The 9,522-nt window shown below is 39.2% G+C and overlaps 1 protein-coding gene across 7 annotated transcripts in view; it reads right to left on the reverse strand.

Moving 5' to 3' along the window:
* The window catches only part of ARFIP1 (ADP-ribosylation factor interacting protein 1), a 128,732-nt gene that overhangs the window by 117,750 nt on the left and 1,460 nt on the right, over positions 1 to 9,522 (reverse strand). For 2 of the 7 annotated variants that reach the window (XM_011959788.1, XM_011959784.1), the window contains exon 2: positions 36 to 152. The exons of the other annotated variants lie outside the window; for them this stretch is intronic. The gene's annotated coding sequence lies outside the window, so the exon portion shown is untranslated. The remainder of the gene's footprint in view (positions 1 to 35; positions 153 to 9,522) is intronic. 7 annotated transcript variants of the gene reach the window in all.

The following is a 9,522-nucleotide window of genomic DNA, read 5'->3' on the forward strand; positions in this document are numbered from 1 at the left end:
AAAACCAAAAATTAGCCAGGCAAGGTAGCACACACCTGTGGTCCCAGTGACTCAGGAGGCTGAGGTAGGAGGATCACTTAACCCGGGAGGCAGAGGTTGCAGTGAGCCGAGACTGTGACACTACACTCCAGCCTGGGCAAAAGATTGAGACTCTGTCTCCAAAAAAAAAAAAAGATAAACACATCAGTCTAGATAATTCAAAAGTAGAAAGCCCTAACAAAATATAGTTAATTCTGAATTATATGTATAATAAGAAACAATTTAAAAGTTAACCTAACAGATTTTCAACTATGCCTATCTCTACCACAATAGCCAACTCTTAGGTAACAAAATTGACTGTTTGCAGAAGTCTTTTTAATTTCCCCACTCAGACTGTGTTACAGAGAAACTAATGAGAAGTAAAATGATAAGACTCTCAAAACTAAATTACTCACTGAAAAGAAAACTAGCTGTAAATTAACTCCAAATTATTCAGCGTGCTGTGGCCTCATTCTTCATAGACGGCTGAGTTCCAGAACATTAGCAGTGAAGCCAACCAAGAACCAAGAGAGGTGGTCATCTCTTTGTTGTTGTAATTGATTTCATTCAAAGATCAAACAGGTTACCTGTTATTTGGTATTATCTGAGCTTCTTTTCTCCCTTAGCAATGGATAACTGGAGAGTTACTTTTTGTTACTAAATTCACAAAACCATATAAAATAAATCCCTTCAATATTCACAGGTAATTTTTTTTAATGAAAAAGGCTCAAAGTAAATAATCTAAAAATATAGCTTAACATATATATAGTTACATATAGAAATATTTATAGATATGTGTATATACATGAGTTAGTGTACACACATATATTTCCTCACTGTCCACTGGGAGGGCCTAGAAGCAATGACATTCCAGTAGCAATGAGCACACAGAGTGCCCAGATGTTGGTTTCCAACACTACTCTCCAATAGAAGGAATTAGTGCTCCTTGGAGAAAAGGCTGATTCTAGGCCTGTGGTAGGTGAGCCTACAGCATTTTGTAATACCAGAAAGTTAAAAGTGCTCAAAAACAAACAAACAAAACAAAACAAAACAAAACAAGAACAGAAGTCTCACAATGATAGGAGTATGTCAAAGGAATACAGGAACCAAATAAAAGAGCTCCCAATGGCCAAAGCTGAAACAATTTAAGCAACAAAGTAAATGAAGTACTACTGGATTTACCCTTAAGTATAAAATAAATATCCATGAGTCAGATTGATATAAATAAATGAATGAAAGGGGAGAATAGACAAAAAACCCTTACAGAAAATGTTTCAAAAATTTATGTAGACACTCCACCCTTAAAGAGGTAGAGCATAATTCCCCACTCCCCAGTTGTGTGCTTCAGAGAGACTTTCTTCTAAAAAGTACAATATACAAAAGGAAGGGGGAAAAAGAGTAACTTTACAGTGGACAAAACTGACGAACATTATCTCAAGCCAAGTAGTCAAGGTTAATATCAATGGCATTATCATATTAATAGTTTGTATTCTTGGCTGGGTACAGTGGCTCACACCTGTAATCCCAACACTTTGGGAAGCTGAAGTGCATGGATCACCTGAGGTCGGGAGGTTCAAGACCAGCGTGGCCAACACGGTGAAACCTCTCTCTACTAAAAATACAAAAATTAGCCGGGCATGGTGGCATGTGCCTGTAGTCCCAGCGACTCGGGAGGCTGAGACAGGAGAATCGCTTGAACCCGGGAGGCAGAGGTTGCAGTGAGCCGAGATTGCGTTACTGCACTCCAGCCTGGGCAACAGAGTGAGACTCTACCTCAAAAAAAAAGGCTGTATTCTTGATATGATGTGATGGGAATGGCACTTTACTTCTGTGATCTTCCTCCTAGAAACATATCACCCCGTCAAATTATGAGAAAAACAGCAGGAAAGTCTCAACAGAGGGATAGTCTACAAAATACCTGACCAGGCAGTAATCTTCAAAACTATCAACTTGTCATGAAAAACAAGGAAATCTGAGAAACTGTCAAAACAAGAGGATACGTGACCACTAAAAGTAATATGCTATCCTGGATGGGATCCTTGAACAGAAAAAAAAAAAAAAAGACATTGGGGAAAAGTGAGGCAATCTGAATAAAACATGGACTTTAATAATTATGTGTCAATATTGGTTCATTGTGACAAATGTACTATGCTAATGTAGTATGTTTTTGTTTTTGAGATAGAGTCTCACTCTGTCATCCAGGATGGAGTACCATGTCATGATCTCTGCTCACTGCAACCTCCGCCTCCTGGGCTCAAGTGATCCTCCCACCTCAGCCTCCCAAATAGTTGAGACCACAGATGAGCACCACCACGCCTGGCTAATTTTTTGTATTTTTGGTTGAGATGGGGTTTCACCATGTTGCCCAGGCTGGTCTTCAACTCCTGAGCTCAAGTAATCCACCCGCCTTGACCTCCCAAAGTGCTAGGATTACCAGCATGAGCCACCGCACACAGCCTAATACCTTATAATAGGTGAAAGTGGGTATGGGAAGCTCTATTCTATCTTCACAGTAATTCTGTAAAACCAAAACCATCCAAAAATAAAAGGGTCTATTACAAAATAATCTAAGAATACTGTGCTATATTTTATATAACTACTAATAAAACTTTTTTTTTTTTTTTTTTTTGGAGACGGAGTCTTGCTGTGTCACCCAGGCTGGAGTGCAGAGGCATGATCTCAGCTCACTGCAACCTCTGCCTCCCAGGTTCAAATGATCTTCCACCTCAAACTCCCAAGTAGCTGGGATTACAGGTGCAGACCACCACATCCAGCTAATCTGTATATGTCTATTTTTTAGTAGAGAGAGGGTTTCACCATGTTGGCCAGGCTGGTCTTGAACTCCCAACCTCAAGTGATTCACTCACCTCAGCTACCCAAAGTGCTGGGATTACAGGCGTGAGCCACTGTGCCCGGCCTAATAATTTATTTCCATATACGTGAAAGAAATAGTCTAAATGAAATTTAATTACAGGTTGATTATCCCTTTTCCAAAATGTTTGAGACTAGAAGTGTTTTGGATTTCAGATTTTTTTGGCATTTGGAATATCTGCATATGCATAATGAGGTATCTCCAGGAAGGGACCCGAGTGTAAACACAAAATTCATTTATGTTTCATATACACCTTATACACATAGCCTGAAGGTAAATTGATATAATACTTTTAATAACTTTTTGCATGAAACAAAGTTTGTATACACTGTACCATCCAAAAGCAAAGGTGTCACTATCTCAGCCACTCATGTGGACAGTCTGTGGTTGTTTGACATCACCATCATTCCTGTCTCTGAATTTATATGCTACTAATAACCAATCATTTCTTACACATACACATGGCATTGTATTGCCCTTTGTGGGCATGCTTGCGTAGGTGTATCTGGGTGTATGAGGAAAAGATATATGGCAGCTGAAGGGGGCAGGCAGGTCTTTTTTCTCTTGGGGAAATTGTTGTACATCTGCATTCTGACTTCGATTCATCACATAAAGTTGGGTGTGGAATTATGTACTTGTAGCATCATGTTGGGCTCAAACAAGTTTCGAATTTTGCAGCATTTTGGATTTCAAGATTTTGGATTAGGAATGCTCAAACTGTATTACTATTTTAACAGTATTTTGATAAAAATTCACATTCAAATTCTTGTATTACAAAACTCAATGAACTGAAATCCTTAATACCATTAACTTGGAAATTTAATGAGTCAAATTTACGTGTCAGGCACTGAGCTAGGTCCTACGGATTCAACAATGAGCCAAAAAAGAAAATAAGAAATGGACCTTACCTTCATGAAGTTTATAGGCCACTGAACAGAAAGACAATCTTACAGTCACATGAATAAACGTAAATTGCAAAGTGTGGGAAATGTATGATGCTATTACCTTAATGTGGGAGGTCAGCATATTCTCTAAGGATGCAAAACTTCGGCTGAGGTATGAGGGATGACTAGGCACTACCAAGTGAAATGAAATGAAAGTAAAGAAAAAATGGTCCAGACAGAGAGAAAAGCATGTACAACAGCCTTGCAAAAAAGGCAGGGAGCAAGGTACATACAAAGGACTAAAGAAGGCCAGCATGGTTGAACTGGAGACTTACGCATAACATGGTACAAGATGAGTTTGGAGAGCTAAACGTTGTTAAGCAGTTTTATTGTTTTATTTTGATACTAGAAGCAATGGAAAGCCATAAAAGCACTGGGGGAGGAAGAAGGAGAGTGACAATCAAATGTGTGTTTCAAAACAAATCACTGTGCCTTCAGGATGGGTAATGAATTAGAGAGGGGCCAAAGCAGAAGTGGATAGATAAGAATGGAGGCTACTGTAAAAGTTTCAGGCAAGATGAAATGGCAGTAGTGGAAACAGGAAGAAATAGAAAAATTCAAAAGTCATGTAGAAAGTAAGATTTTAAAAACCTGTTGATCACTGGATCTATCAGGGAGAGGGACTTAAGGATCACTTCTAGTTTTCTGGATTTTACAATGAAAAGATAATTGTGTCACTCACTGAAAAAAGGAACAAAGAAAGAACCAACGTTGTACAGTTTTGGTAGGGAAGGAAGGAGAAATCAGTTTTATTTTAGACATACTGGATTTGGGATACCTTTAAGATATTCAAGAGAGGATGTCAACAAGACAACAAGACATACAGATCTACAGCTCAAAGGAGACAGAAAACACTCATGCCCTTAATGAAGCTGACATCTTTATCCTAGAAAAGCAGCTAACTATAATCCCCAAACATCCAAGAAAAACATTAGACTTAGACTTTGACCATCTGGATTTAGTTAAAACAAAAAGCTGAGAGAGAACATGGCAATAACATTTCATCAGCTAAAACAAAAACTGCTAGGCACCATGGGTAACAGATTTTTAAACTCATGGCTCAACAACATGGGAATTATGTATCATATCATACCATGTCACATTTTAAAATTTTATCAGGGCTGGCCAATGTTGTTGGAAATGTTCTGAATTTGCACTGTCCAATAAAGTAGCCACTAGCCACATACGATACTGACACTGAAATGTGGCTGGTACAATTGAGGAATTGAACCTTTTATTTGTATTTAATTTTAACTAACTTAAATAGCCACATGTGGCTAGTGCCTCTGGCATTAGGCAGTGCAGGTTTATAGCTTCCTCATATATTTCATCTGATTCCCCAATACCTACTTTTCAAATTAACTGGGAGAGAGGTGCGGTGGGTCAAGAGATTAGAAGAATAGAAAAAACATCCTTTCCATTTTCTGCTTATTACTTGAATCTCTATTCCAAGAATTTATAATACTTAGGCTAGATGCATTGGCTCACGCCTGTTATCCCAGCACTTTGGGAGGCCAAGGCGGAAAGATCGCTTGAGCCTGGGAGTTCAAGACCAGCCTGGGCAATATTTAGCACTGAAATAAAACAGATAAGGTCCTGGCCATTTTAGAGATTACAGATCACGGGCTTATATCCAGGGTCTCTTTCCACTGGGAGTGTAAATTCTTGATCCATCCCTTTGTAGGTGTGTGACCCTGGACAAAGCACTTTACCTAAATCTCAATTTCTTTATTTCTAACATGGTGATGTTATCTGCTCTACTTGGAATGGCCGGAGTAAAAATAAAATGAGGATATATGTGAAAGTGCTTTGTAAATTATTACATGCTAAACAAACAGAAGGTATTAAACAAAGTAACATATTCTTTTTCTCTAGGGCAAAGATTTCCAACCGGTGTGCCAAGAATGGATTACAGATGTGCTGAAATTGTGACCCATTCCCTCGTGCCACAGCTTCCAGGGAACCAGGGAGGGCCTGGCTCTAGTCTGCCGTACAATTATAATCATTTTTTATGTGTGCCATGATGACTATCTCAGGCTAGCAGAAACTGGAGTTGGTGAACTGACTCCCTCTGGATGATTTAGGGCTTACCACTAACTCTGCTGCTTTTATGATCATGTTCCAAAGGCAGTATGCCACTGTTCCCCAAGGACCAATGAGGCTCAAGGTTGAAAATCAAGGAGCTGCTAGTCCAATGCTATCACAGATGAACAAAAATAAAATATAAATTCTTATCTTAGGTGAGAACATGGCAGACACTGCCATATTTTCACAAAAGATTTGAGCAATCGCCTGTTTTGCAACTACCTTCAGATCCCCAAATCTTTGTCTTTCAAGAGAGGATGTGATTTTTTTCCAAATAGTTATTCAGATTCTAGTGACTGAGGTCATGAAGTGATGATGCCAGGCAAGAACTTTTCATTTTTGTATGTCTCAATCTGAACTGACAGTAATACTAGAAGAAGATTTCAAAGCAGATTGCCTACTCTGAAGAACAGCATTCACTTAAGTATGTTCATTAAGGGAAAAAAGCGTATTTCATAAAGAGACTTTATATTCCTTTTCCAGGAACAACTAAAGGTTTAAGCAACACCTGCCTATGCTCATCCTAAGACACAGGCTTAGAAGGAATGGAGGATAATGGAATGAGAGATGGGAGAAAGAGGAGAACAGGAATAAAGGAAAGAGAAAAAGAAAATAAATACTTTTGTCTCATAAAGAATATCTGTTAATGTGCAAGAGCCATTCAGTGGCTTCCATGACTGCCAAAAGCTAGTCGAGATCAAGGAAAACAAAATTATTTTCAGACCAATAGTCTTTTTCATACATCCAGAAGTAGTGCCACATATCTGACTTTTAGTTTGTCATGGTCCTAAGTCATCAACTTCCATGTTAAGTGGAACAACTCACTGTCCATTCTGTACAAATATTTTAGTTTTTCATCCATAGCCATATTAAAGTTTCCTGTTTAATTTACTCCTTCTTCCATTCTGAATTGATTCTTTCCTCCATCATACATTTATTATTCTAAAATTTATTTATACTTCCAGACTCTTACAATGCCCAGTTTATTACTTATAATCTTCGTTTTCACATTTTCCACTCCTCATATACACACACACACCATCTGTTTATTATTTGAATCTTCATTTCAAGAATTTATACTTACAATTCTTTATTTCAAGTAGGTGTGTGTGTTCTGACACACACACACACACACCAGAGACTTATATCCATCCCCATAGGAAACCCCTACCAACTGCCTCCTCCAAATTCACTTATTTTTGTCAAACTTCTCAGTATGATATTCAACCAGATGTTCATCCACTGAAGATTAAGAATGGAAACGACCTTTTCTTAACACCTGATAGAAGATCTGGTGATATATCTCCAACTCATTTCAAAAAGGACATAATGGACACATGGTAGAAGTTGTCTACAGTAGTAGTCTGGAGTCAGACAACCTAGGTTCAAATCCTGGCTCCACCAGTGCAATTCTGAGCAGACTACTTTAGCTTCAGTTAATCATTCAGCTTTATTTTCTTCACCTATAGAAAGAGGACTTTAGCCACTTTATAAAGTTACCAGATGAGATAATAATGTAAAGCACTTAGCTTAATGCACATAAGCAAATAAATGTAATTGTTACACTGTTAGATAGAAACTATCTTCCGAATCTGTCATTACCTTAAAAGGAAACTAATTTAGCATAAGCTAGTCTGTTGTTGTTTTTGAGATGGAGTCTCACTCTGTTGCCTAGGCTGGAGTGAAGTGGTGGGATCTTGGCTCACTGCAGCCTCCACCTCCTGGGTTCAAGTGATTCTCCGGCCTCAGCCTCCCAAGTAGCTGGGACTATAGGCGTGCACCACCACACCCGGCTAATTTTTGTATTTTTAGTACAGATGGGGTTTTACCATGTTGGCCAGGCTGGTCTTGAACTCCTGACATCAAGTGATCCACCCGCCACAGGCTCCCAAAGTGTTGGGATTACAAGCGTGAGGCACTGTGCCCAGCCTAGCATAAACTATTGTCTAAAAACTTATGTTGACTGCTCCCCCAAGTGAAGTTGCTAGACAGAGGAAAGCTTATTTCATTTTGTGAGCAGAAGAAACTGGTTACTCAAGATAGACTACGATGAGCTGTATAGGTCTCTTCAAGTTAACATTCTAAAAAAAAATATCAGATTTTAGAACTGCAACCCTCAATCAACAAATAATTCACAACCAAATCGGTAAGTTCAAACATGTACTCTAAAACTTACATTAAGTTTGGAAGGATACTAACTTATTCACAAGAGAGAAACAATCATTAAAATATCTCATACACAATGGAGGGAAAGGGGATGTCAAGATAAGCAACAACATTCCAAAGGACCACACCACTGAAACATCTTGTTTGTTCTTCCTAGCAAAGCCAAATCAAATCCTAAGGTACATGCCTCAAGCAAAAACAGTTAAGAAAATGAAAGCAAAATGCAACCAGAATTTAAATCTTTTACTCTGAACTGTGTCTAGTAGCTTGGTGATATTTAATACATATTAAAGATAAGCGCATCAGTTTGTAAATCCACTGGATCTCCAGAGCACTGACCACAAACAGCTATCCCTAAAAAGAAACCTCAAAACCACAAATCAGGAAATGAAGTGGGCAGCCTCATTTCCTTCTGTAAGCCTAGGAAGGAATTTAGAAACACTAACGTTTTAAAGTAGAGATTTCAATATCAAACTAGAATCCCCGCATTCTCCTTTCCTTGGTCCCAAAGCAAACAATTTACGGTTTGAGAAAACACACAAAACACACACACGCGCGCGCGCACGCCCGCGCACGCACACACACACCTGTTTTCACTAACTTCAACAAGACACTGCCTAAGTGGAAAACACACACACACACACACCTATTTTCACTAACTTCAACAAGACACTGCCTAAGTGGTGGTTTTAATCTATCAAGAGGCTGTATATCTCCTTTGAGAATTTGATAAAAAGAATGGACACTTTCCCCAGGGGGGGAAAAATTCACCCAAACAAAACTGCATATAATTTCAGGGGTGGGAATGAGGAAGACCCCTGAAAGTTGTTGACCCTTAGGCCATGAACCCCAAGTCATCATCCAGGATTAAGGCAAATCATAATCCAGGGTAAACCAATTTATCAATCTGAATAAAACCTAAAGTAACTTAGGCAGGGATTTAATCTAGAAAATAAATTAGAAATCTTTTCTGTTTTCTCAGATAAAAGTGTGTTAGACTTGGTAGTTGGGAGAAGACGTGGGTCATGCTAAGCAAGGAAAACAAAACAAAAAACACCACAGGACAAACGAAAGAAAAGTAGAATTAAAACAGTAGTAAAACATAGTCATCTGTAGCCGCTCTGAGAGAACAGCAATGAAATGGCCAGTTAGGCCGGGCGCGGAGGCTCACTCCTGTAATCCCAACACTTTGGGAGGCCAAGGCGGGCGGATTATTTGAGGTCAGGAGTTCGAGACCAGGCTGGCCAACATGGTGAAACCCCGTCTCTACTAAAAATACAAAAATTAGCCAGGCGGTAGTGGCGCCTACCTGTAATCCCAGCTACTCGGAAGGCTGAGACAGAAGAATCGCTTGAGCCTGGGAGGTGGAGGTTGCGATGAGCCAAGTTCGCGCCAAAGCACTCCAGCCTGGGCGACAGAGTGAGCCACCGTCTCAAA

Source organism: Colobus angolensis, unplaced genomic scaffold, assembly GCF_000951035.1.
Source record: "Colobus angolensis palliatus isolate OR3802 unplaced genomic scaffold, Cang.pa_1.0 Scaffold5, whole genome shotgun sequence".
Taxonomy (NCBI): Eukaryota; Metazoa; Chordata; class Mammalia; order Primates; family Cercopithecidae; genus Colobus; species Colobus angolensis.